Source organism: Somniosus microcephalus, unplaced genomic scaffold (genome assembly GCF_052327205.1).
Source record: "Somniosus microcephalus isolate GS21.2 unplaced genomic scaffold, FLI_Smic_1.0 unresolved_chr1, whole genome shotgun sequence".
In the NCBI taxonomy this organism is placed as follows: Eukaryota; Metazoa; Chordata; class Chondrichthyes; order Squaliformes; family Somniosidae; genus Somniosus; species Somniosus microcephalus.
In genome coordinates this window covers 126,196,890-126,223,777 of record NW_028225179.1, presented here as the reverse complement: position 1 = coordinate 126,223,777, position 26,888 = coordinate 126,196,890, and the positions used below count along the sequence as shown (strand labels likewise).

General features: G+C 47.1%; 1 protein-coding gene across 3 annotated transcripts in view; it reads right to left on the bottom strand.

Annotated features, from left to right (window-relative positions):
- LOC147095820 (uncharacterized) overlaps positions 1-24,301 on the bottom strand; it is a 58,749-nt gene extending 34,448 nt beyond the window's left edge. The window contains exon 1 of one of the 3 annotated variants that reach the window (XM_085974826.1): positions 24,183-24,301. The gene's annotated coding sequence lies outside the window, so the exon portion shown is untranslated. Of the gene's footprint in view, positions 1-4,177; positions 4,353-24,182 lie in introns of those variants that run through there. The other 2 variants (XM_085974828.1, XM_085974827.1) reach the window with 2 other exon arrangements.
- Positions 24,302-26,888: the final 2,587 nt, after the last annotated feature.

The window sequence follows — 26,888 nt, the reverse complement described above, 5'->3', positions numbered from 1 at the left end:
CAATAAGGAGAAATGTATGTTTAACACCTCGCGCCTTGCCATCCTCGGCTGCGTAGTAGAGAACGGAGTCATCGGCCCCGACCCCGAAAGAATGCGCCCCCTCATGGAGCTTCCCCTTCCCCACTGTCAAAGGGCACTGAAGAGAACCCTGGGGCTCTTCGCTTACTATGCCCATTGGGTGCCCAATTATGTGGACAAAGCCAGACCCCTCATGAAGTCCACCTCCTTCCCCGTGACAGCAGAAGCATGCGCAGCCTTCTCCCTCATAAAAGGAGACATTGCGAAGGCCACAATGCACGCAGTGGATGAGTCCATCCCTTTCCAAGTGGAGAGCGATGCATCCGACTTCGCCCTAGCTGCAACCCTTAACCAGGCGGGGAGACCTGTGGCCTTCTTCTCAAGGACCCTCCAGGGCCCTGAGATCCGACACTCTTCTGTCGAGAAGGAGGCCCAGGCGATTGTGGAAGCGGTACGACGCTGGAGGCATTACCTGGCAGGCAAACGATTTACCCTCCTCACCGACCAGCGTTCGGTTGCTTTTATGTTTAATAACAAGCTGAGGGGCAAAATCAAGAACGACAAGATTTTGAGGTGGAGAATTGAGCTCTCCACCTACGAGTACGATATCTTGTACCGGCCTGGTAAACTCAACGAGCCCCCAGATGCTCTATCACGAGGTACATGCGCCAACGCGCAAGGTGATAGACTGCGGACCCTCCACAACGACCTCTGCCACCCCGGGGTCACTAGACTTTACCACTTCATTAAGGCCCGCAACCTGCCCTACTCCATCGAGGAGGTCAGGACCATGACCAGGAACTGCCAAGTCTGTGCTGAATGCAAACCGCATTTCTATAGGCCGGACAGAGCAAGCCTGATCAAGGCCACCCGCCCCTTCGAGCGCTTGAGCATCGATTTTAAGGGGCCCCTCCCATCCTCTGACCGTAATGTGTACTTCCTCAACATTATTGACGAGTACTCCCGTTTCCCCTTTGCCATCCCCTGCCCAGACATGACCAGTACCACGGTCATCAAATGCCTGAATGACCTCTTCACCTTGTTCGGGTTCCCGAACTATATACATAGCGACCGGGGCTCATCCTTCATGAGCGAGGAACTTCATCAGTTCCTGCTCGAGAGAGGTATTGCTGTGAGCAGGACCACCAGCTACAACCCCCGGGGGAACGGCCAGGTGGAAAGACAGAATGCGACAGTTTGGAAGGCCGTTCTCTTAGCCCTAAAGTCTAAGGGCCTCCCAACCTCTCGCTGGCAGGAAGTCCTCCCGGCAGCGCTCCATTCCATCCGGTCACTGCTTTGTACTGCCATTAACACCACCCCTCATGAGCAAATGTTCGTTTTCCCCAGGAAGTCGACTACGGGAACCTCGCTACCAACATGGCTGACTTCTCCAGGGCCCGTCCTGCTGTGGAAGCACGTGAGGACCCATAAAATGGACCCCCTGGTCGAGAGGGTGAACCTCCTGCACGCCAACCCCCAGTATGCCTATGTGGAATACCCAGACGGGCGGGAGGACACAGTCTCCTTGCGAGACCTCGCACCCTCGGGCACCCCTGAGACACCACCATTATCCCCCACCACTCCCCCAAATCCAGCTCCTGTAGGCGGCATGCCGGAACCCCAGGGGCCTTCGTCGACCACGCAGACACCAGCATTAACATTGGATACTGCACCACCGCGCCGGTCAGAAAGGCTTACGAGGCCTCCTGATAGACTGACATACATGAACTAGTAGTACACTTCACCCCGCCGGACTCAATTTTAAACAAGGGGTGAATGTGGTAAACCACTGTTATTGTTACACTGTTGTTATCACCTACACAAGGTTACCTCTTGCCTCGCACGCTGTCATACCTAGGCATACCTCAGCTGACTCCGCCCATGGCTCCGCCTGCTTGCCCAGGTATAAAGGTGATTGCTTGGCTAGTATTCTTCCTTGCTGGAACCGATCACCCACGAGGGTGGGCTCTGTTATTTAGCCAATAAAAACCTATAGTTACTATCTTAACTCGTCGCTTTTCATGGAATGAATTGATTGATATACCTATCAGCATGGATTTGTTAAGGGAAGGTCATGTCTGACAAACTTGATTGAATTTTTTGAGGAGGTAACAAGGAGGGTAGATGAGGGTAGTGCGTTTGATGTAGTGTATATGGACTTTAGCAAGGCTTTTGATAAGGTTCCACATGGCAGACTGGTCACAAAGTTAAAAGCCCATGGGATCCAGAGCAAAGTGTCAAGTTGGATTCAAAACTGGCTCAGAGGCAGGAAGCAGAGGGTAATGGTTGCTGGGTGTTTTTGTGACTGGAAGGCTGTTTCCAGTGGGGTTCTGCAGGGCTCAGTACTAGGTCCCTTGCTTTTTGTGGTATATATCAATGATCTTGACTTGAATATAGGGGGTATGATTAAGAAGTTTGCAGATGATACTAAAATCGGCTGTGTGGTTGATACTGAAGAAGGAAGCTGTAGACTGCAGGAAGATATCAATAAATTGGTCAGGTGGGCAGAACAGTGGCAAATGGAATTCAATCCGGAAAAGTGTGAGGTAATGCATTTGGAGAGGGCTTAAAAGGAAAGGGAATATACATTAAATGGTAGGACACTGAGTAGTGCACAGGAACAAAGGGACCTTGGAGTGCATGTCCACAGATCCCTGAAGGTAGCAGGCCAGGTAGATAAGGTGGTTAAGAAAGTATACGGAATGCTTGCCTTTATTAGCCGTGGCATAGAATACAAGAGCAGGGGGGTTATGCTTCAACTGTATAAAACACTAGTTAGGCCTCAGCTAGAGTACTGCATGCAGTTCTGGTCACCGCATTACAGGAAAGATGTGATTGCACTAGAGAGGGTACAGAGGAGATTTACAAGGATGTTGCTGGGAGTAGAGAATCTTAGCTCTGAGGAAAGACTGGATAGGCTGGGTCTGTTTTCCTTGGAACAGAGGAGGCTGAGGGGAGACCTTATTGAGGTGTATAACATTATGAGGGACATAGATAAAGTGGATAGAAAGGACTTATTTCCCTTAGCAGAGGGGTCAAAAACCAGGGAGCACAGATTTAAAGTAATTGGTGGAAGATTTAGAGGGGATTTGAGGGAAATTTCTTCGCCCAGAGGGTTGTGGGGGTCTGGGACTCACTGCCTGAAAGGGTGGTAGAGGCAGAAACCACCAACCACATTTAAAAAGTACTTGGATGTGCCCTTGGGATGTTCGAACCTGCAGGGCTATGGACCAAGAACTGGGAAGTGGGATTAGGCTGGATAGCTCTTTGTTGGCCGGAATGGACAAGATGGGCCGAAATGGCCTCCTTCCGTGCTGTCACTTTCTATGATTCTACGAACGTAATCAGACCCGTCTTCGATTAATTGGCTAAACAAGCCCAATCAACCGAAAATCCCTTGGACAGGCAGAGGGCTGGGACCGTGACACTGACCCCGGCCGACCCGGCCATCAAATTCGCGGCCACAGAGCGGGTGAGTGGGATTAATTGGAGAGCTCGACCACACAGCCGGCACAGGTACAGTGGGCTGTTCTGCAGCCTTCTGTGCTGGGTCAGTCTATCATTCTAGGCTCGTGACTAACATCTTGTCCTCAAATTCCTTCTTTATTCCTAATTATTAAACGCAGTCTTTAGAACCTTTCCCAGAGGGAGAAGCTTGTTCGGACCAACTTGATCAATCCTGTTGGGAGTTTTGGTTATTTTCCAATCAGAAGATCCAGACTCCCAGAACCTGACCAGACCCAGGATCCCGGTAACCCGCCCCGCTCCTACAGAGCGGACAGAGAATCCTTTACACATAAACTATGTGATTTACCATGTTTTATGATGGTACAATTTGTCTCTAATAGGTAAATGATACAGTGAATTACATTCAGTCATGTGCCACAGTGATTCAAAGATTGTAAACGGAGTGGAGCGAGTCCCACAGGTCTGTGTGATCGGATCAGCCCCTGACTGGAATGACGCTCTGACCCATCACTCGGTTACACATCACATTCAAGTATGTTTAACCTGAATATCATTAAACCCCGTTAGTGCCGCCGGTCACCGCGGCTCCAACCGGCTGCACGGGGCTAAAAGTGGGGCCAGTCTTTGACACAACCTCCCGCTCACAGGTCTGGCGTTAATATTCGGTGTTTGTGAAAGGAAAGTGACTCACCGACAGTCGGAGTAAAGCCGGAGTTGGTGAAGCGGGTCCCGACCAGCGCTGAGCTGCTGCAGTGAAGGGGCAGAAGGAAGCGACGAGCGAGCCTTGGTACAACTTTTATACTCTGGAGTTTGATCACTCGCTCCTCCCACACGGAACGAAACTAACCACAAAGGAAAGGCTGAGTAACAGAACTTTCATAATTAGTTATTCCAGTTCACTGCCTGCCCAGTTGCAGTTACAGTTGTTGTACATATCCCAGACCACATAGGACAGTACAGGAGTACGTCATTCAACCCCTCCAGCCTGTTCCTCCACCCAATCTGGTCTGTACCTCAACTCTATTTAGCTGCCTTTGATCCATACCCCTTGAGACCCATACTCAACAAAAATCTATCGATCTCAGTCTTGGAAATATCACCGTTAAATCTGTTTGGGTAGATTCAGTTCCAGCCAACATCTCCAGGGCCCGCTCAGTTCCAAATACACGTAACAGTCCGGCCTCTTTCTATTCATTCCTAATTTCCTCATTTATTGTCTTAAGAAAGAAAGACTTGCATTACTATAGCGCCTTTCACCACCACCTGACGCCCCAAAACGCTTTCCAGCCAATCAAGTACTTTTTGAAGTCTTGTAATGTAGGCAAGCGTGGCAGCTAATTTGCGCACAGCAAATTCTCACAAAGAGCAATGTGATAATGACCAGATAATCAGTGGGGCTTTTTTGTGTGATTTTGCTTGAGGGAACAGTATTGGCCAGGACACTCCTGCTCTTCTTCAAAATAGTGCCATGGGATCTTGGGCAGACGGGGCTTCAGTTTAACGTCTCATTTGTAAGACAGCACCTCGGACAGTGCTGCGCTCGCTCGGTACTGCACTGATGTGCCAGCCTAGGTTTCACGCTCAAGTCTCTGGTCGATCAGTATGGACCCTGAGTGAGTGGCCACAGATAGACCTGTGCATATATCGATGAACTCACACAGAAGATACAATACAATCAGACACTTTGCTGTTGAAGAAACTCATGTACGTCACTTGCAGTCTGAACATTAATCAAAGTTCCAAAGTCCAGTGTATTAAAGAAGGACGTTTCCACATGGAGGTCCAATATGATTTTACTGAAATGCTTATAATGCAGTGACAGTCTTAATTATTTGTTGGCAGAGAGCATTGGCAGAGCTAGGGCCATAGGGGAGGGTTAACTCCAGATGTGGCCGACATGCCAGGAAGGAAATTGGGGAATGCCGACCAACTTAATGTGTAGACCAGCCTAGGAACTGAATCGACTAGCAGGCTAAACCCAGAGCCCGAAGACTCTCCCATGTAGCACTCGCGCCTCTGAGTTAGGGTGTTGTGGGTTCAAGTCCCACTCCAGTGCAGCACTGAGGGAGCGCTGCACTGTCGGAGGTGACATTTTTCAGATGAGACATTAAACCGACGTTGCGTCTTCCCTCTCAGGTGGACGTAAACTATCCTATGGCGCTATTTTGAAGGAGGGCAGGGGAGTTTTCCTGGCCAATATTTATCCCTCAACCAACATCACTAAAAAAAAATGAAAATCTGATCATTATCACATTGCTGTGTGGGAGCTTGCTGTGCGCAAATTGGCTGTCGTGTTTCCTACATTAAAACAGTGACTGACTCTGTTCTAACTGGTTCTGTTCCCCTTTTTAGAAATGGGTCCCACATTGGGTCACTCTGCAGTCCTCTGGCACAAGCACACACCCTCACTCAATACTGCCCTGATATAGGGGGGGTCATTTTAACCTAACCCGCACCCGGTGGGAAACTGACAGTATCCAGCAGTCACCCATTTCACACCCGTCCGATTTTACTCTGTTTAAATTCAATGGAGAGTGAAAGTAGGTGATGCATAAATCGAGCAGCTGATTGGATCTTGTAGGTTTCAGGCTGTGCAGTTTAGCTTCAAATTAACAGCATAATGTCTGGGGCCTCTGACATTTCTTCATTCATCTTCTTCAGGATCCTTGGATTTAGCCTGTGGGGCTCTAGCACTTTGTCTTCCTGACTCTCTCTAAACACTTATCCTAAATCTTTATCAAAAATACTTATCCTAAATAATTATTCCAAAGACTTAAATATAGAGTAAACAATGAGATGGATAGTAACGGACTTCAGGAGGACATAGACAGACTGATAAAATCGGCAGACACATGGCAGATAAAATTTAATGCAGAGAAGTGTGACATGATACATTTTGGTAGGAGGAATGAGGAGAGGCAATATAAATTAAATGATACAGTCTTAAAGGGTGTGCAGGAACAGAGAGACCTGGGGGTGTATGGACACAAATCTTTGAAGGTTGTGGCACAAGTTGAGAAGGCTGTTTACAAAAAGCCCATGAGATCCTTGGCTTTATTAATAGAGGAATAGAATACAAGAGCAAGGAAGTGAAACTTTATAAATCACTGGTAAGGCCTCAGCTGGAGTACTGTGTCCAAATCTGGGCACTACACTTTAGGAAGAATGCCAAAGCCTTGGAGAGGGTGCAGAAGAGATTTTCTCAAATGGTACCAGGGGTGACAGACTTCAGTTATGTGACAAGACTGGAGAAGCTGGGGTTGCTCTCCATAGAGCAGGGAAGGCTAAAGAAGAAAGAAAGACTTGCATTTATACAGCCCTTTCACCACGACCGGCTGTCCCAAAGTGCTTTACAGAAAATGAAGAACATTTTTTTGAGGTGGAGTCACTGTTGGAATGTGGGAAAGGCAGCAACTAATTTGCACACAGCAAGATCCCACAAAGAGCAATGTGATAATGACCAGTAATCTGTTTTTGTGATGTTGATTGAAGGATAAATATTGACCAGGACACCAGGGATATCTCCCCTGTTCTTCTACAAAATAGTGCCATGGGATCTTTTGTGTCCACCTGAGAGGTCAGACAGGGTATCAATTTAACGTCTCATCTGAAAGACGGCACCTGCGACAGTGTAGCATTCCCTCAGTACTGCACTGGAGTGTCAGGCTGGATTTTTGTGCTCACGTCTCTGGAGTGTGGACTCATACCCACAACCTTCTGACTCAGGAGATTTAAGGAGTGATTTGATAGAGGTGTTCAAACTTATGAATGGTTATGATAGAGTAAATAAGGAGAAACGAATTCCATGACCAGAAGGGTTGGTAACCAGTGAACACAGATTTAAGGTGATTTGCAAAAGAACTTGAGACATTATTTTTATTCGCTTATGGGATCTGGGCGTCACTGGCAAGGCCAGGATTTATTGCCCATCCCTAGTTGCGCGAGAAGGTGGGGGTGAGCCACCTTCTTGAACTGCTGCAGTCCGTGTGGTCAAGGTGCTCCCACAGTGCTGTTAGGTAGGGAGTTCCAGGATTTTGACCCAGCGACGATGAAGGAACGGCGATATACTTCTAAGTCAGGATGGTGTGTGACTTGGAGGGGAACTTGGAGGTAGTGGTGTTCCCATGCACCTGCTGCCCTTGTCCTTCTAGGTGGAAGAGGTCGCAGGTTTGGGAGGTGCTGCCAAAGAAGCCTTAGCGAGTTGCTGCAGTGCATCTTGTAGATGGTACACACTGCAGCCACGGTACGCCAGTGGTGGAGGGAATGAATGTTTAAGGTGTTGGATGGGGTGCCAATCAAATGGGCTACTTTGTCCTGGATGGTGTCGAGCTTCTTGAGTGTTGTTGGAGCTGCACTCATCCAGGCAAGTGGAGAATATTCCTTCACACTCCTTACTTGTGCCTTGTAGATGGTGGAAAGGATTTGGGGAGTCAGGAGGTGAGACACTCGCCACAGAATACCTAACCTCTGACCTGCTCTTGCTGCCACAGTATTTATGTGGCTGGTCCAGTTAAATTTCTGGTCAATGGTGACCCCCAGGATGTTGATGGTGGGGGATTCAGCGATGGTAATGCCACTAAATGTCAACGGGTAACATAAAAACATAGAAAAATAGGAGCGGGAGTAGGCCATTCGGCCCTTCAAGCCTGCTCTGCCATTCAATATGATCATGGCTGATCCTCTATCTCAATACCATATTCCCGCTCTCTCCCCATACCCCCAATGCCTTTTGTGTCTAAATGGTTAGACTCTCACTTGTTGGAGCTAGTAATTGCCTGGCACTTCTGTGGCGTGAATGTTACCTGCCACATTTCAGCCCAAGCCTGAACGTTATCCAGGTCTTGTTGCATGCAGGCATGGACTGCTTCATTATCTGAGGAGTTGTGAATGGCACTGAACACTGCAGTGATCAGCGAACATCCCCATTTCTAACTTTATGTTGGAGGGAAGGTCATTGAGGAAGCAGCTGAAGATGGCTGGGCCTAGGACACTGCCCTGAGGAACTCCTGCAGTGATGTCCTGGGGCTGTGATGATTGACCTTCAACCACCACAATCATCTTCCATTGTGCTAGGTATGACTCCAGCCAGTGGAGCGTTTTCCCCCTGACTTCAGTTTTACTAGGGCTCCTTGATGCCACACTCGGTCAAATGCTGCCTTGATATCAAGGGCAGCCACTCTCACCTCACCTCTGGAATTCAGTACCTTTGTCCATATTTGGACCAAGGCTGTATTGGGGTCAGGAGCTGAGTGGTCTTGGTGGAACCCAAACTGGGCATCAGTGAGCAGGTTATTGGTGAGTAAGTGAGTAAATGCTGCTTGATAGCAGTGTTGACGACACCTTCCATCACTTTGCTGATGATTGAGAGTAGACTGATGGAGTGGTAATTGGCTGGGTTGGATTTGTCCTGCTTTTTATGGACAGGACATACCTGGGCAGTTTTCCACATTGTTGGATAGATGCCAGTGTTGTAGCTGTACTGGAACAGCTTGGCTGGAGGTGCGGCTAGTTCTGGAGCACAAGTCTTCAGCACGATAGCCGGGATGCTGTCGGGGACTATAGCCTTTGCTGTGTCCAGTGCGCTCAGCCATTTCTTGATATCATGTGGCATGAATCGAATTAGCTGTAAACTGGCTTCTGTGATGGTGGTGACTTCAGGAGGAGGCCGATATGGATCATCCACTTGGCACTTCTGGCTGAAGATGGTTGCAAACACTTCAGCCTTGTCTTTTGCACTCACGTGCTGGGCTCCACCATCATTGAGGATGGGGATATTCATGGAGCCTCCTCCTCCCCTTAGTTGTTTAATTGTCCAGCACCATTACATGACTGGATGTGGCAGGACTGCAGAGCTTTGATCTGATCTGTTGATTATGGGATCGCTTAGCCCTGGCTATAGCATGCTGCTTTCGCTTTTTAGCATGCATGTAGTCCTGTGTTGCAGCTTCCCCATGTTGGCACCTCATTTTAGGTATGCCTGGTGCTGCTCCAGGCATTCTCTTCTACACTCCTTATTTAACTAGGGTTGTTCCCTTGGCTTGGTGGTAATGGTGGAGTGAGGGATATGCTGGGCCATGAGGTTACAGATTGTGGTGGAATGCAATGCTGCTGCTGCTGATAGCCGACAGCACCTCGTCGATGCCCAGTTTTGAGCTGCTAGATCAGTTCTGAATCTGTCCCATTTAGCACGGTGGTAATGCCACACAACATGATGGAGGGTGTTCTCAGTTTGAAGATGGGACTTCATCTCTACAATGACTGTGTGGTGGTCACTGTCATGGACAGATGCATCTGCGACAGGTAGATAGGTGAGGACAAGGTCAAGTAGGTTTTTCCCTCATGTTGGTTCACTCACCACCTGTCGCAGTCCCAGACTGGCAGATATATCCTTCAGGACTCGGCCAGCTCGGTCAGTAGTGGTGTTACCAAGCCACTCTTGGTGATGGACATTGAAGTCCCCCACCTAGATGACATTCTGTGCCCTTGCTACTCTCAGTGCTTCTTCCAAGTGGTGTTCAACATGGAGGAGTACTGATTCATCAGCTGAGGGAGGGCAGTAGGTGGTCAGCAGAACCCATGCTTGACTTGAACCCATGAGACTTCATGGGGTCCAGAGTCTTCATTGAAGACTCCCAGGGCCACTCCTTCCCGACTGTATAGCACTGTGCCGCCACCCCTGGTGGCTCTGACCTACCGGTGGGACAGGACATACCAAGGGATGGTGATGGAGGTGTTTGGGACATTGGTATCATTCTGTGAGTATGGCTGTTGCTTGACTAGTCTGAGGGACAGCTCTCCCAATTTTGGCACAAGTCCCCAGATATTGGTGAGGAGGACTTTGCAGGATCGACTGGGTTGGGGGTGCCGTTGCCGTGTCCGTAGCCGGTGCTGAGGTCAATGCCAGGTGGTCCAACCGGTTTCATTCTTACTGGCCCAGAAATTCGGGTCCCCACGCATGAGTCCGCACCGGGTACTCACACGTAGGCCCAACGAAAGTGCCGGTTTCATGCATGCACTGCGCATGCGCGGGAAACCGGAACTTCTGTTCCCTTGAAAGAAGGGGTTGACAGGTGGAATGCGTGCGCCGGAGAGGCAGCACGTGCGCCTGGAACTTACATTTTTTAGCAGGGTTCTCCGGGAGGGCAAGTCTCCAGAAGTTACACTTTAAAAAGCAGTCGCAAGGCCTGCTTTTAACAAGGTAAGTGGTGAATTAATTAAAATTAAAACATTTTTTCCACAGGTTTATTATTTTTAAATACTTTAAAGAAAGGTAAATTTATTTTTAGCCCCATTAGAAAATGTAATTAAATTTTTTCAAAAATTTAAATTATTGTTTAAAAGTTATATAATGTAATTTATAGTTATTTTTAAAATGTGCTGTTTTTTAAAATTTATTTGAAGTTTTAGGGCTTATAGTATTTATAGGTTTGACAGCTCTTCCTGTCAAATTTATGACTGACGCATTCCCTGCTACCATTGGCTCTCCATGGCCCATGTGATCCCAGGGGATGCTTCAAACTAACTGCGCCCCTGGGATACGCAAGCACTGCACGCCGGCAGTTGGAGGAGGCCCAGGATCGGCACTACCACGTGGGCCCACAGCGCAACAGCCGACCCGAATTTCTGGGCCAGTACTATGTTTTGTAGCAGTTAGTTACAACTGAGTGACTTACAACTTCAGAGGCCAGTTAAGAGTCAATCACATTGCTGTGGGTCTTTAGTCACATATAGACCAGACCAGGTAAGAATGGCAGATTTCCTTCCATAAAGGATATTAGTGAACCAGATGGGTTTTTACAATAATCCGATAGTTTCATGGTTACCATCACTGATACTGGCTTTTTAGTCCAGATGTATTTAATTAACTGAATTTAACTTCCAGTTGCGATTTGAGCTCACGTTCCTGGATCATTAAGTCTAGGCCTCTAGATTACTTGCCCAGTGACATTACCACTACTCTACCGTTCCCATGAGGAAAGAAAAACTTACGCAATGAGTTATGATCTGGAATGCACTGCCTGGGAGGGTGTGGAAGCATCTTCAATAGTAACTTTCAAAATGCAATTAGATAAATACTTGTAGGGAAAAAATGCAAAGACCAGGGAAGTGAAATTAATTGGGGAGCTCTAAAGAGCCGGCACAGGTACAGTGGGCTGATCTGTAACCTTCTGTGCTGTGTCGGTCTATCATTCTAGGTTTGTGAATAACATCTCCTCCTCAAATTCCTTATTTATTCCTAATTATTAAACTCAGTCCTTAGAACCTTTCCCAGAGGGAGGAGCTTGTTCGGACCAACTTGATCAATCCTCTTCGGAGTTTGGTCACTTCTCCAATCAGAAGATCCAGACTCCCAGAACCTGACCAGGTCCAGAATTCCGGTAACCCGCCCCCTCTCCTACAGAACGGACAGAGAATCCTTTACACATAAACTATGTGATTTACCATGTTTTATGATGGTACAATTTGTCTCTAATAGGTAAATGATACAGTGAATTACATTCAGTCATGTGCCACAGTGATTCAATGATTGTAAACGGAGTGGAGCGAGTCCCACAGGTCTGTGTGATCGGATCAGCCCCTGACTGGAATGACGCTCTGACCCATCACTCGGTTACACATCACATTCAAGTATGTTTAACCTGAATATCATTAAACCCCGTTAGTGCCGCCGGTCACCGCGGCTCCAACCGGCTGCACGGAGCTAAAAGTGGGGCCAGTCTTTGACACAACCTCCCGCTCACAGGTCTGGCGTTAATATTCAGTGCTTGTGAAAGGAAAGTGACTCACCGACAGTCGGAGTAAAGCCGGAGTTGGTGAAGCGGGTCCCGACCAGCGCTGAGCTGCTGCAGTGAAGGGGCAGAAGGAAGCGACGAGCGAGCCCTGGTACAACTTTTATACTCTGGAGGAACTACAGTAATTTGCTTTCGCTTTTATACTCTGGACTGGATCACTCATGCGTCAGATCTTGTGTGCTGGTTTTAAAAATATCGTGCTGGAAGTTGGCCCCGCCCACAAAACTGGCCGTGCCCCCGGGTCGAATTAATCACCATGGCGAGTTGCCACTAATTGCACCTTTCAAGGAGGTTCTTAAAATGAAGCTGTTTTTTAAAGGTGCAATAGGCACTTTTTAAATGTTCAAAAAATATTTAATTTACAAAGAAACTGACTACTGTACACCAATGAAGCTAGTAAACGCTTCTGTCGAGTTTTTCTTAGAAGTCATTTTCAGTTACTTAAAATCAGGTTCCTCACCGGTGATGGACTCACTTTGGTGATAAATCCATTTTCAGTTATAGTAATAAAACTGCACCAGGTTACCACTCAAATATTTCAAGGAATATAAAAAAATCAATCCAAATAGAAATCCCAATTAGCATTTGGCTAAAAATTTTCAAATCAGTAATTCAACCAATTGCACTCTATGGCAGTGAGGTATGGGGACCGCTAACACAACAAGAATTTGCAAAATGGGACAAACACCCAATTGAGATCCTACATGCAGAATTCTGTAAAAGTATCCTCCGGACTCAAAGGAAAACAGTAAACAATGCATGCAGGGCGGAACTAGGCCAATATCCATTAATAATCACTATCCAAAAAAGAGCCACCAAATTTTGGAATCACCTACAAATGAGCAACCCCCAATGCTATCACTACGACGCCCTGAAATGCCAAGAGCTGACCATAAAGAAGAATACCCTCAGTCAACTAGTCCTGGGACTCAGTGAAGTAACTACTAACAATACTAACAATAACCAGCCACAGGACAGTGACAGCGTAACACAAAGAATTCGACCCAACACAATCGTCGCTAAGCAAAAGGAAAAATATCTGACATACTGGGCAGAAACAACAAAAACCCAAAGCAAACTCAATTGCTACTTGGCCCTAAACAGACAATACAACATAGCTGATTACCTGACCATGGTAAAGGACAGCAAACTGAGAAAAATCCTGACAATGTACAGACTTAGTGAACATAGCCTGGCGATCGAAAAAGGTAGACACAGACAGACCCGGCTACCAAGGGAGGACAGGGTATGCTCTCACTGCAGTCAGGGAATGGTGGAGACAGAGATGCACTTCCTCACAGCTTGTAGAAAATATCAGGGCATAACGGAGAATTTCTACCCAAAATTTACAAAAATATGCCCGGAATTCAGAAAATTGAATGACGACCAAAAACTCCCATACCTACTAGGGGAAGAGAGAAGTTGCATAACACTGGCGGCACACTATGTTACAGCTTGCCATAAACAGAGGGACAACCACTAAAGATAAGATAAGAGTATATATAAATTACTAGCTGAAGTGCCCGGCGGTGCCGAGGCTTTTTCGAGGGCATGTTGTTGTTGGAAGAGAGAGAGAGAGCGACTGGGGGGAAGAGAGGGAGGGGGGAGGGCGGGGAAGGGAGGGCGGGGGGAGGGGGGAAGGAAGGGAGGGAGGGGGGAAGGGAGGGCAGGGGAGGGGAAGGGAGGGCGGGGGGAAGGGGAGGGAGAGGAAGGGAGGGCGGGGAAGGGAGGGCGGGGAGGAGGGGAAGGGAGGGCGGGGGGGGAAGGGCGGGGGGGGGGAGGGGGGATGGAGGGCGGGGGGGAGGGAGGGCGGCGGGCGCCCCTCCCGAGGGTCGCGGCCCCCGAGGGTCGCGACCCCCCTCCCCCCCCGAGGTGAAGACCGCCGATTGCGCGCGCAGCAGGAGCTGAGACGCGGCGTCTCCCTCGGCCGGCGGGCCCGGTTGCCAGGGCAACCGTGACGCTGACCAAGCCAGAGAGAGAGACGCCGCGTCTCTGCTGCGCGCGCGGCCCCCCCCGAGGGTCGCGGCCCTCCCCCTCCCCCCGCGGTGAAGACCGCCGATTGCGGCTGTGCGAGACGTCCGGCGGGCCCGGTTGCCAGGGTAACGCTGGACGCTCAGCAAGCCCCGGCAGAGACGTCTCAGCTCCTGCTGCGCGCGCACCCTAGCGGCGCTGGGCTGAGGCTCTGCCCTCCAGCCTTCCAGTGGGGCCGGGAGGTGCCTAGCTCGGGCGTGGGTGCGGAGGAGACGCCGAGGCTTCTAGGCCTACCTGGAAAAACGGGGAAAGGTAGGAAAATTAATGAGATTAGATAAGTTAATTACTTTCTAAATCATTTTTTTTTAAAACAATATGTGTTTTAAAAGCAGCGTTTTTTTTTAAGACGCAGAAAGCGGGAAAAAGAAAGGAAAAGTTTGGAATCAAGATGGCGGCGACTCACCTCGGTTCAGAACGATAAAGCCCGGCCACACGCGCACCGATTGGCCCGGCGGCACACGCCAGCAACCCGGCGTACGATTGGTCGAGCTCGAGGTCACTCTGTCGCTAATGAGCGGATAATGAGATGCTAATGAGCGGAATGTTGAAGGTTTTTGGGATACCGCGGGCGCAATTTTAGCCCGGCCGAAACGTAAATACGCTTAAAACCGTCTCGGAAGCGTAAGCTTTCTTTGGAGGTAACGCGCGCGTAGGTACGCCCTGTAACTTTCGAGTGCATACCCGCAACGCACACGCGATGACAGACAGATAGACAGATAGACAGAAGTACCGATTTATATATATAGAAGATATGAAAGTATATTTATACACTCAGGGATATATCTGTTTATACACTGTATGGATAGATCTGTATTTTTGTGAACAAACATGAATGTTTTCCAATGCTTTGGCAACATAAGATGTAACTTGTCATGCCAATAAAGCGATTTGAATTGAATTGAATTGAATTGGTGAAGCGGGTCCCGACCAGCGCTGAGCTGCTGCAGTGAAGGGGCAGAAGGAAGCGACGAGCGAGCCCTGGTACAACTTTTATACTCTGGAGGAACTACAGTAATTTGCTTTCGCTTTTATACTCACCTCGCTCACACTGAATCAAACTAAAGAGGCTGAGTCACACAACTTATGAGTTATTCCAGTTCACTGCCTGCCCAGCTGTAGTTACAGTTGTTGTACATATCCCAGACCACACAGAACAGTACAGGAGTACGTCATTCAACCCCTCCAGCCTGTTCCTCCACCCAATCTGGTCTGTACCTCAGCTCTATTTAGCCGCCTTTGATCCATACCCCTTGAGACCCATACCCAACAAAAATCTATCGATCTCAGTCTTGGAAATATCACCGTTAAATCTGTTTGGGTAGGTTCAGTTCCAGCCAACATCTCCAGGGCCCGCTCAGTTCCAAATACATGTAACAGTCCGGCCTCTTTCATAGAATCACAGAAGGAGCCCATTCGGCCGGTCGAGCCTGCGCCGGCTCTCTGCAAGAGCACTTCAGCTAATCCCACTCTCCCGCCCTTTCCCCGTAGCCTTGCAAAACTTTTCCTCAGGTACTTATCCAACTCCATTTTGAAAGCTAAAATTGTATCTGCCTCCACCACCCTTTCAGGCAGTGCATTCCAGATCCTAACCACTCGCTGCGTAAAAAAGATGTTTCTTTTGTCGCCTTTGGTTCTTCTGCCAATCACCTTAAATCTGTGTCCTCTGGCTCTCGACCCTTCTGCCAATGGGAACAGTTTCTCTCCATCTACTCTGTCTAGACCCCTCATGATTATGAACACCTCTATGAAATCTTCTCTCAATTTTCTCTGTTCTAAGGCGAACAACCCCAGCTTCTCCAGTCTATCAACGTAACTGAAGTCCCTTATGCCTTGAGTCATTCTTGTAAATCTTTTCTGCATCCCCCTCTAAGGCCTTCACAACCTTCCTACTGTGTGGTGCCAAGAATTGAGCACAATACTGCAGTTGAGGTCGAACCAGTGTTTTATACAGGTTCATCATAATTTCCACGCTTTTGTACTCTATACCTCTATTCATGAAGCCTAGGATCCCATAAGCTTTTTTTAGCTGCCCTGCCACCTTCAACGATTTGTGACCACATACCCCTAGGTCTCCCTGTTCATGCACTCCCTTTAGGATTGTACCCTTTAGTTTATATTTCCTCTCCTCATTCTTGCTACCAAAATGTATCAATTTGCACTTTTCTGCATTAAATTTCATCTGCCATGTGTCCGCCCATTCCACCAGCCTGTCTATGTCCCCTTGAAGTCTATCATTATCCCCCTCACTGTTCACTGTACTTCCAAGTTTTGTGTCATCTGCAAATTTTGAAATTGTGCCCTGTACACCAAGCAGTGATGTTGGAACTGACCCCTGGGGAACACCACTTCCTCCAATTTGAAAAACAACCATTCACCACTACTCTCTGTTTCCTGTCACTTAGCCAATCTTCTAGCCATGCTGCCACAGTCCCTTTTATTCAATGGGCTTCAACTTTGCTGGTAAGCCTATTATGTGGCACGTTGTCGAACACCTTTTGGAAAACTATGTACACCACGTCAACCGCATTGTCCTCATCACCCTCTCTGTTACCTCATCAAATAACTCGATCAAGTTGGTTAAACACGATATGCCTTTAACAAATCCATGCTGGCTTTCCTTAATTAATCCACACTTGTCCAAGTTACTGTTAATTTTGTCTGTGATTATTGTTTCTGAAAGCTTTCCCACTACCAAGGTTAAACTGACCGGTCTACAGTTGCTGGGTTTATATTCACACCCTTTTTTGCACAATGGTGTAACATTTGCAGTTCTCCAGTCCTCTGGCACCAACCCCATTTCTATGGAGGATTGGAAGATTATGGCCAGTACCTCCGCGATTTCTTCCTTCACTGCCCTCAACATTCTAGGATGCATCCCATCCAGTCCTGGTGACTTATCTACTTTAAGTACAGCCAGCTTTTCTAGTACCACCTCTATCAATTTTTATCCCATCCAGCATCTCTTCTACCTCCTCCTTCACTATGTCTATAGCAGCATCTTCTTCCTTGATGAAGACAGATGCAAAGTACTCATTTAGCACCTCAGCCATATCCTCTGCTTCTATGTGTAGGTCTCCTTTTTGGTCCCCAATCAGCCCCACCCCTCCTCTTACTACCTGTTTACTATTTATATGCCTATAGAAGACTTTTGGATTACCTTCTATGTTAGCTGCCATTCTATTCTCATTCCCTCTCTTTGCCCCTCTTATTTTTTTCCACTTCTCCTCTGAGCTTTCTATATTTAGCCTGATTCTCAGCTGTATTCTCGGACTGTCATCTATAATATGCGCTCTTTTTCTGCTTCATCTTACTCCCTATCTCTTTCGGCATCCAGGGAGCTCTGACATTTGTTGCCCTACCTTTCCCCCTAGTGGGAATGTACCTCGACTATACCCGAACTACTTGCTCTTTTAAAGGCAGCCCATTGTTCCATTACAGTTTTGCCTGCCAATCTTTGATTCCAATTTACCCGGGCCAGATCCGTTCTCATCCCACTGAAATTTGTCTTCCTCCAATTAAGTATTTTTACTCTAGATTGCTCCCTGTCCTTTTCCATAGCTAATCTAAACCTTATGATACTATGATCACTGTTCCCTAAATGTTCACCTACTGACACTTGCTTCACTTGACCTACCTTATTCCCAGAACCAGATCCAGAAACGCCTCCTTCCTCATTGGGCCGGGAACATACTGATCAAGAAAGTTCTCCTGAACACACTTCAGAAATTCTTCCCCCTCTCTGCCCTTTACACTATTACTATCAGTCTATATTAAGATAGTTGAAGTCCCCCATTATTACTACTCTATAGTTCTTGCCTCTCAGTAATTTCTCTGCAAATTTGCTCCTCCATATTTTTCCCACTATTTGGTGGTCTATAGAATACACCTAGTAGTGTAATGGCACCTCTATTATTTCTTAACTCTAACCATATAGATTCTGTCCTTGACCCCGCCAGGATATCCTCTCTCTCCAACACTGTAATATTCTCCTTAACCAATACTGCCACACCACATCCTGTATTTCCTTCCCTATCTTTCCTGAACACCCTATATCCAGGAATATTTAATACCCAATCCTGCCCTTTTTTGAGCCAGGTCTCCGTTATTGCCACAACATCATATTCCCATGTGGCTATTTGCAACTGCAGCTCACCAACCTTGTTTACTATGTTTCATACTTTCACATACATACACTGAAAACCTACCTTAGACCATCCCGTGTTCTCTCTTAATCTGACCCCACCTAATACCTTCCTATTTCTTGGTTTAGTGCTGTCTGTCTCTCTCAATCCTTTCTGCCCTTTGTTTCTCCTTTCTAATGCTACATCCTGGTGCCCATCCCCCTGCCAACTTAGTTTAAACCCTCCTTGCTATTCATTCCTAATAACCTTGTTTATTGTCTTAAGAAAGAAAGACTTGCATTTATATAGAGCCTTTCACGGCCACTGGTCACCCCAAAGTGTTTTACAGCCAATCAAGTACTTTTGAAGTGAAGTCACTGTTGCAATGTAGGGAAAAGTGGCAGTCAATTTGCGCACAGCAAGCTCCCACAAAGAGCAATGTGATAATCATCAGATCATCAGTGTGTTTTTTTTGTGATTTTGGTTGAGGGATAAATATTGGTCAGGACAACCCCGCTCTTCTTCAAAATAGTGCCATTGGGTCTTTTACATCCGCCCGAGAGGGCAGACGGGACTTCAGTTTAATGTCTCATCTGTAAGACAGCACCTTGGACAGTGCTGCACTCCCTCGGTACTGCACTGATGTGCCAGCCTAGGCTTCGCGCTCAAGTCTCCGGTCGGACAGTATGGAACCTGACTGAGTGGACACAGTGCATATATCGATGAACAAGCACACACAGAAGATACAATACAATCAGACACTTTGCTGTTGAGGAAACTCATGTACGTCACTTGGTGTCTGAACGTTAGTCAAAGTTCCAAAATCCAGTGTATTAAATAGAACGTTTCCACATGGAGATCCAATATGATTTTACTGTAATGCTTATAATGCAGTGACAGTCTTAATTATTTGTTGGCAGAGAGCATTGGCGGAACTAGGGCCATTGGGGAGGGTTGAACTCCAGATTTGGCCGACATGCCAGGAAGGGAACTGGGGAATGCTGACAAACCTAATCCATAGACCAGCCTAGGAACTGAATTGACTAGCAGGCTAAACCCGGAGCCCGAAGACTCTCCCATGTAGCACTCGTGCCTCTGAGTTAGAGTGTTGTGGGTTCAAGTCCCACTGCAGAGCCTTGAACACAAAACCTAGGCTGACACTCCCAGTGCAGCACTGAGGGAGCGCTGCGCTGTCGGAGGTGCCGTATTTCACATGAGACATTAAACCGAGGTCCAGTCTTCCCTCTCAGGTGGACGTAAAATGTCCTATGGCATTATTTTGAAGAAGAGCAGGAGAGTTTTCCTGGCTAATATTTATCCCTCACCCAACATCACAAAAAAAAGGATTAACTGGTCATTATCACATTGCTGTGTGGGAACTTGCTGTGCACAAATTGGCTGTCATGTTTCCTACATTAAAACAGTGACTGACTCTGTTCTAACTGGCTCTGTTCCCCTGTTTAGAAATGTGTCCCACATTGGATCACTCTGCAGTCCTCTGGCACAAGCACACACCCTCACTCAATACTGCCCTGATATATAGGGGGGGTCATTTTAACCTAACCCGCACCCGGCGGGAAACTGACAGTATCCAGCAGTCACCCATTTCACACCCGTCCGATTTTACTCTGTTTAAAGTCAATGGAGAGTGAAAGTAGGTGATGTGTAAATCGAGCAGCTGATTGGATCTCGTCAGTTTCAGGCTGGGCGGGGTAGCTTCAAATTAATAGCATAATGTCTGGGGTCTCTGACATTTCTTCATTCATCTTCTTCAGTATCCTTGGATTTAACCTGTGGGGCTCTGGCACTTCCTGACTCTCTCTAAACACTTATCCTAAATCTTTATCCAAAATACTTCTCCTAAATAATTATTCCAAACACTGAAATATATAGTGAACAACGAGACAGATAGTAACAGACTTCAGGAGGACATAGGCAGACTGGTGAAATGAGCAACCTCATGGCAGGTAAGGGTTAATGCAGAGAAGTGTGACCTGCTCCATTTTGGTAGGAGCAATATACACTAAATGGTACAGTTTTAAAGTGTGTGCAGGATCAGAGAGACCTGGGGGTGTATGGACACAAATCTTTGAAGGTGGCAGCACAAGTTGAGAAGGCTGTTTGAAAAAGCCCATGAGATCCTTGGCTTTGTTAATAGATGAATAGAATACAAGAGCAAGGAAGCTGTGCAAAACTTTATAAATCACTGGTAAGGCTTCAGCTGGAGTAATGGCCCATATGTTCCGATGCCTACGGGTGGGTACGGGCTGTATACACACCCGTAGGGACATCGGAAATGCCAGTTTCAGGCATGTGAAGCGCATGTGCTGAAAACCAGCATTTCCGATCTGTCAGGAATGCTCTTGACAGATCGGACGCCTGCCCTGGAGAAGGGCCTCTGCGGGAGGGGTGAGTTCCGCTTTCTGCAGAACCTCCGCCCGCTAAAAAACACTTCAAAATCTTACGCCTGATAAAAGCAGGAGAAAGGCCTCCTTTTGCCAGCATGAGAGTTGAAAAAAGTTTTTAAAATTTTTTTTTATCACTCATTTATAATTTTAAAATACTTAAAAAAAATAAGTTTATTTTAGCCCCGTAAAAAGCATTACTTTTTTCAAAAAATTAGATTTTTGATTAAAATATTTAATTTAATGTAATGTTAACTCATTTTAAAAAGATGATTTTTTAAAAATTATTTAATGTTTAAGTGTGTTTTTGGGGTGATCTCCATTCATATATTTGTCAAAAGTATGAAGGGAGGTTCCCTTCTCCTATTGGCTGGCCTGGCCCACATGATCCCAGAGACACTTGCGAACTGCATGCATCCCTGGGATATGTGGGCCCTGCCATTTCGACTTTGGAGAGACCCAGGAGCACGCACGCAGGAAGCCTCCTATCAGAAATTGCGGGCCATTGTGTACAATTCTGGGCACCACACTTTAGGAAGGAAGTCAAGCCTTGGAGAGGGTGCAGAAGAGATTTTCTCAAATGGTACCGGGGTGACGGACTTCAGTTATGTGGCAAGACTGGAGAAGCTGGGGTTGCTCTCCTTAGAGCAGGGAAGGTTAAAGAAGAAAGAAAGAAAGCATTGCATTTATAGTGCGATTTTCACCACAACCGGATATCCCAAAGTGCTTTACAGCCAATGAAGTACATTTTTTTTTAAGTGGATTCGATGTTGTGCTTTGGGAAAGGTGGCAGCCAATATGCGCACAGCAAGCTCCCACAAATAGCAATGTGATAATGACCACATATTGGGGCAGTAATTCCTCCCCAAACGTGTGAGTACGGAAGGGGTACTCACGCGTCTGGCCGGAGGAAATGCCGGTTTTCAGCACGCACAGCGCATGCGCTGAAAACCGGCATTTCCTCTCCTCTGACCCAAGAGGTGAAGAGGCTAGCGCGTGCGCTGTAGGGGGCAGCGCGTGCGTCTTGGATTTCCTCTGTTTTGGGGGATTTGCACATGTCTAAAGGCCTCCGGTCTTTACGCTTGTAAAAAGCACACGTAAGTATTTATTTTTACAGGTAAGTGGTGTTTTAGTGCAATTTAGAATTTTTTTCCCACAGGTTTATTATTTTAAAGAATCTACAATAAGGTAAGTTTAGTTTTAGACACTTTTTAAAAAAAATTATTTTTTTCAGAAAAAAAATAATTGTTTAAATTATTTTTTTTAACTTATTTATACTTAATTTAATGATTGGGATTTTTTTTTACATTTTTATTTAAAGTTTAAATAGTGTTTTGGGCCCCCGTAGTTTTCATGAGTTTGACAGTTCTTACTCTCAAACTCATGAATGAACCTTCCCCTCCCCTGATTGGTTGTACAGTGCTCACCTGATCCCAGCCGGCACATCGCACTAACTACGCCGCTGGATCAGGTAAGCACTGCGCGCTGACATCTGAACCGGGCCTGTGACAGGAAATGCAAGCAGGCCTGGGCTTCAGATGTCAGCGCGCAGGGTGAGTGCAGATCGGGGGCTTGCACGCGCGGCAAGCCCCCGACACCAAGTTCTGGGCCCATATGTTTTTGTGTTGTTGATTGAGGGATAAATATTGGCCAGGACACTGAGGATATCTCCCCTGCTCTTCTTCAAAATAGTGCCATGGGATCTTTTACACCCACCTGAGAGGTCAGACAGGGCATCGGTTTAACATTTCATCTGAAAGACGGCACCTCCGACAGTGCAGCACTCCCTCAGCACTGGACTGGAGTGTCAGCCCAGATTTTTGTGCTCAATTCACTGGAGTGGGGACTTGAACCCACAACCTTCTGACTCAGGAGATTTAAGGGGAGATTTGATAGAGGTGTTCAAACTTATGAATGGTTTTGATAGAGTAAATAAGGTGAAATGGATTCCACGGATTTAAGGACTTGAGACATGAGGAAACAAAAACTTATGCAGTGAGTTATGAACTGGAATGCACTGCCTGAGAGGATGGGGAAGCACATTCAATAATGGGGCAGTAATTCCTCCCCAAACGCGTGAGTACGGAAGGGGTACTCACGCGTCTGGCCGGAGGGAATGCTGGTTTTCAGCACGCACAGCGCATGCACTGAAAACCAGCATTTCCTCTCCTCTCACCCAAGAAGTGAAGAGGCTAGCACGTGCGCTGTAGGGGGCAGCGCGTGCGTCTTGGATTTCCTCTGTTTTGGGGGATTTGCGCATGTCTAAAGGCCTCCGGTCTTTACGCTTGTAAAAGGCACACGTAAGTATTTATTTTTACAGGTAAGTGGTGTTTTAGTGTAATTTAGATTTTTTTTTCCACAGGCTTATTATTTTAAACAATCTACAATAAGGTAAGTTTAGTTTTAGACCCTTTTTATTGAAAATTTATTTTTTTCAAAAGAAAAATTATTGTTTAAATTATTTTTTTTAAACTTATTTATACTTAATTTAATGATTGGGATGTTTTTTAAATTTTATTTAAAGTTTAAGTAGTGTTTTGGGGTGCAGTACTTCTCATGAGTTTGACAGTTCTTACTCTCAAACTCATGAATGAAGTTTCCCCGCCCCTGATTGATTGAACATTGCTCACCTGATCCCAGCCGGCACATCGCACTAACTACGCCGCTGGGTCAGGTTCGCACAGCGCGCCGACATCAGAACCTGGCCACTGAAAGGAAATCCACTGCGGGCCAGGTTTCAGATGTCGGCGGCAGGGTGAGCGCACATCGGGGGCTTGCCGCGTTCTGGGCCAAATTAACTCAGTCCTTAGAACCTTTCCCAGAGGGAGAAGCTTGTTCGGACCAACTTGATCAATCGTCTTCGGAGTTTGGTCACTTCTCCAATCAGAAGATCCAGACTCCCAGAAACTGACCAGATCCAGGATCCCGGTAACCCGCCCCGACCCGCTCCCTCTCCTACAGAGCGGACAGAGAATCCTTTACACATAAACTATGTGATTTACCATGTTTTATGATGGTACAATTTGTCTCTAATAGGTAAATGATACAGTGAATTATATTCAGTCATGTGCCACAGTGATTCAATGATTGTAAACGGAGTGGAGCGAGTCCCACAGGTCTGTGTGATCGGATCAGCCCCTGACTGGAATGACGCTCTGACCCATCACTTGGTTACACATCACATTCAAGTATGTTTAACCCGAATATCATTAAACCCCGTTAGTGCCGCCGGTCACCGCGGCTCCAACCGGCTGCACGGGGCTAAAAGTGGGGCCAGTCTTTGACACAACCTCCCGCTCACAGATCTGGCGTTAATATTCAGTGTTTGTGCAAGGAAAGTGACTCACCCGACAGTCGGAGTAAAGCCGGAGTTGGTGAAGCGGGTCCCGACCAGCGCTGAGCTGCTGCAGTGAAGGGGCAGAAGGAAGAAACGAGCGAGCCCTGGTACAACTTTTATATACCGGAGTTTGATCACTGCCCCGCCCACACTGAAAGGAACTAACCACAGAGAGTGGCGACAGGTTCCAATCCATGGTCTGCAGTGCGGTGGTGTGATGTACATGTATGTACGGTACGTGTTGGCAGCGACCCTTACTGAGTGACCGCGGTGTGGTCCATCGGCCCATCGAGCCTGCACCGACACATATCCCACCCGATCCCCGTAACCCCTACACCAACACATATCCCACAACCCCACGTATTTAATCCCCCTAACACTAAGGGTCAATTTATCATAGCCAATCAACCTAACCCACACATCTTTGGACTGTGGGAGGAAACCGGAGCACCCGGAGAAAACCCACGCAAACACAGGGAGAATGTGCAAACTCCACACAGACAGTCGCCCGAGGCCGGATTCGAACCCGGGTCTCTGGCGCTGTGAGGCAACAGTGCTAACCACTATGCCATCTGTACGTGCTGGGTTCTGGCTGCACCACTGGGATTATGATGATTAACCTAAATAACTTGCATTGATGCAGCACCTTTCTTGACCTCAAAGCGTCCCAAAGCGCTTTACAGCCAATGAAGTAATTTTGGAAGTGCAGTCACTGTTGTAATGTCGGAAACATGGCAGCCAATTTGCACACAGCAAGATCCCACAAGCAGCAATGTGACAATGACCAGATGTGACGTCATGTTGCTTGCACCATGTTGCAACGAATACGATGCTTTTGTAGAGGCACTGAAGCTAAGCTGATGAACATAATTATTATACTGCTGTACACTTAATAGTTTTTCCTGAGGTTGCAAGAATTGCCAGTTGAGTTGGGAGTTTTTAAACCCCCGGATTACAAAATAGTAGAAATAATCCAGAGGTAACTGGCAATGTACCCGGCGGTAACTGATGTCAAAAGTGGATTCACGCCACTAGCTGTTGTGAAATGTTTTAGTGAAATTGATCATCGCTGTTTAATGTGGTTCTGAAGCTGCCGATGCCTTTGTTGTGTTTCCAGTAACTGCTATACTCTGGTTTTGCAATTTGTAGTTATGCGGTTGAGTCTTTACAATACCTGATTCCTCAAGCATTTCACCAAGAAACCTTTTTGTGAAAACATATTGCTAATAAATATTATTTTTCTCTTTTTTCACTCACACGGCAGCTGTTGATGATTCTGCCATTGCCATTCACACCTCATCTAGAGTCATCTTTTGTTTCTTTACTTGCCCCATTACCATCTCCTTTTGCTTGCACCATCGTCCCTTTTGTCTTTTAATCTCTCCCGCCTTCCAGCCTATCACAGACCTATTATTCAAGAAGGGTAGTAGGGATAAACCAGGGAACTACAGGCCAGTGAGCCTAACATCAATGGTAGGGAAATTATTGGAAAACATTCTGAGGGACAGAATTAGTCTCCACTGGGGAGGCAAGGATTAATCAAGGATAGTCAGCATGGCTTTGTCAGGGGGAGATCATGTCTAACCAATTTGATAGAATTTTTCAAGGGGGTGACTAGGTGTGTGGATGAGGGTAGTGCAGTTGATGTAGTCTACATGGACTTCAGTAAGGCTTTTGACAAAGTCCCGCATGGGAGACTGGTCAAGAGGGTATGAGCCCATGGGATCCAGGGCAATTTGGCACATTGGATCCAAAATTGGCTTAGTGGCAGGAGGCAGAGGGTGATGGTCGAAGGTAGTTTTTGTGACTGGAAGCCTGTGTCCAGTGGTGTACCGCAGGAATTGGTGTTGGGTCCTTTGCTGTTTGTAGTGTACATTAATGATTTGGATATGAATGTGGAGGTATGATCAGTAAGTTCGCAGATGACACAAAAATTGGTGGAGTGGTAAATAGCGAGGAGGGAAGCCTCAGGCTACAGGATGATATAGACGGGTTGGTTAGATGGGCAGAGCAGTGGCAAATGGAATTTAACCCTGAAAACTGTGAGGTGATGCATTTTGGGAGGACAAACAAGGCAAGGGAATACACAATGAATGGACCCTAGGAAGGATAGAGGATCAGAGGGACCTTGGTGTGCATGTACATAGATCCCTGAAGGCAGCAGAACAGGTAGATAAGGTGGTTAAGAAGGCATATGGGATACTTGCCTTCATTAGCCGAGGCATCTATCTATATATATATAAAAAGCGGTTCTTCTGTCTGTCTGTCCTTCTGTCTGTCCTCGGATGTGCATCTGTCCGGCTATGCACTCGAAAGTTACAGAGCGTACCTACGCGTGCGTTACGTCGAAAGAAAGCTTACCTTTCCGAAACGCTGGTAAGCATAGTTACGTTTCGGTCGGACGAAAATCGCGCCCGCGGTATCCGAAAAACGTTCAACATTCCACTCATTAGCATCTCATTATCCGCTCATTAGCGACAGAGTGACCTCGAGGTCGACCAATCGTACGCCGGGTTGCTGGCGCGTGCGTCCGGGCCCTCCTACGGTCGAGTGACGGGACGATTGACCAATCCTACGCTTTGGTGACCTGACGGTCGACCAATCGGTGCGTGTGTGGGCGGGCCTTATCGTTCTGAACCAAGGTAAGTAGCCGCCATCTTGCTTCCATTCTTTTTCCTGCTTTCTGCGTCTTTCTTTTCAAATATACATTTCCAGC